Here is a 2644-nt window from a genome sequence, read left to right on the forward strand (position 1 = left end):
TGCATAAAGCTTAACAAGTGAAACGCACAAATAATAAGGCAATACAATAATTATATAATTTATTTTTGAAAAAAAATACAATAATTATATAATTATAATGACTATATAAAGCAATACAATAATTGCATAAGTTATTAAATTAAATTCCATGATATTCAACTTGATTTCAAAAAAAAAAAAAAATAGGATGAATTAAGTAACGTAATATTGATAAACAATCCAATTATATAATTTTAATTGGGAAAAAAAAGTGCAATAATTGCACGAAATTTCAGAAAACATTAAATTATGTTGATATTATTATTTTTAAGTATGTTAATATTCTTTTAATTAATATTATTTTGAGGGAATAAATTTTTTCTTTTAAAGGAAAAGATGAATTAGCTAAATTCAAATTTATCAACTATCTTTTTTGAAAAACAATTAAATTTAATAATTTAAAATCTGAAAATTAACATTTCCTTTATAGAAAAATTCATCGGTTTTTTTGTCTTTTCTGAAAATCAATACAATGATGAATAGTAGCATATGCTTACTTTTTAAGATCTTTGCTTGTTAATATTTATTCTTTTTTTTTTCCGAAACAAATAATGCAATGATTTTATCAATTAAACATAGTGATTTTGTCAATAAATATTTTATCAATTTTATCAATAAACGATATACGATTAAAGTAAATTTTTCGATATAAATTTAATTAAAAAAAGTAAAATTCAGAAAAAAAGACAAAAAATTATGACAAAATTTTTGTTTTTTTTTTTTTTGAATAAATAATCGCATGTTTTTGTTATCAATCATTAATGTTTACCACGGAAATGATCTTTGAATTTTTATTATGAATGATAAAATTTTGAATTTTAAAAAAGCTCGATAGAATTGGTTAATATAAATGATTTGAGGGGAAAAGGAAATGATGTAATTCAAATAATTACGAAATACATTTCATACTTTATTAGCTTACTGTATTTTAATTCTTTTACAACAAATGTAACTTTGATATTAGCGCAATATAATAAATGAGTTAAATTTTTTGCCAAAAATTATTCAGAAATATGGAAGAGAAAAGGAATTGAAAGAATAATTAGGTAACAAAAAGATTGGAAAAAAAAGAACAGCATTTTTTTTTTTGGTTTTTGATGGTTCATTTAAGATTGATTATCACTAGGAAAGTGATAATCAATTTTATCAACGAAAAAAAAAGGGAAATTTTTGAATGTTCTGAATTGATCAACGATAAGGATGATAATAATGTTGATAACAAGAAGGGGATGAAGAAAGTAAGGAAGAAAAAAGTTATTTAATTATTTTGATTAATAAAATTAAAAAAAAAAAGAAAAAGAACGGTGAAGAAATTATTTGCCATTTTTTGTTCATATTAGTTTCAGTAATGATATGATTAATTACTAATTGTTATTACTGTGAACAAAATAATTTTTATATGGTATAAAGATATAATAATAATAGGTAAAACAATGGAAAAGGTAAATAGGCTTAATTATTACAAAAATAAAAAAATTAAAAAAAAGTTCTCTTTTGAAATAATAAAGATAATTTTTTTGACAAAAAAAAAAAAAAGAAACGATAATAAATGAGCAATTATGAGATATTAAATCAGCAATTACAGTAATTTATTAGTTTTTTTTCCTGTAATTTTAATGAAAAATTCTACTGGGAAATTATAAAAATTATTTTTTCATAAAAAAAATTTGTTTGCTGAATAAATTTAATAATTATTCATTTTTCATTATCATTAAGATATGATCAGTTTTTTTTAAACATCTATTACGTCAATAATTTAAATTTATTTTTAAACAATAAATCTATGTTCCAATTTTTTTTTATTCTCTCGAATTTCATTTTACCTTAAATTTATAAAAAAATTTTTCATTTTATTTTTTTTCATCAAAAATTTTCATTTTACCTTAAATTTCCTAAAAATTATTTCTATTTCTTAAGAAAATAAAATAAAAAAAGTAGTTCATACATAGATAAATCAATCGAACAAAAACATTTAATTATTACCTGTTCCATCTCTCTCTTTCTCTCTCTCTCTCCCTTTCTCTCTCTATTTCATTCAGATGAACAAATTATTAAAGTTACGCAATATTAAAATGATTAAAATAAACAAAGATGTAGCTTGAAGAGAAAAAAAAACAAAGAGATATTAATTGTTGTCATTTATTTTAATGTCCTTTCAATAGCAATTTCTTTTTTTTTTGTCTTTTCATTTACCAAAAAAAATAAAATAAAAAATTGAAAATAAAAATAAAATTAAAACAAAATAAAAAGAAAAAATAAAATAAAGCGATATGAAAGAAAAGAGATTTCTCTTTCTTTTGCTCAATTTTTTTAAGTTCATTTCTAGTTTTTTTTTTAAATTTTATCTTAACATTTCTTGGATTTTTCTTGAACATTAATCGTCCTTTCTCTTCATAAATAACATCGGAATAATTTAAATGACATGAATGACATAAATTAAGTAACATAAAGTGTAAATATATACTTGTAAATGAGTAAGTTTTATTCCTTTTCTTAAAGCAAACATTCACCCATATAATTAGCATGTAAGATATCATAAAATCCAACTAATAATAAGTAGTGATAATCTAATTAGTCTTGCTAAATTTTAAAATCAAAATCCAAT

The sequence above is a fragment of the Loa loa genome (assembly GCF_000183805.2).
Source record: "Loa loa unplaced genomic scaffold supercont3.638, whole genome shotgun sequence".
Taxonomy (NCBI): Eukaryota; Metazoa; Nematoda; class Chromadorea; order Rhabditida; family Onchocercidae; genus Loa; species Loa loa.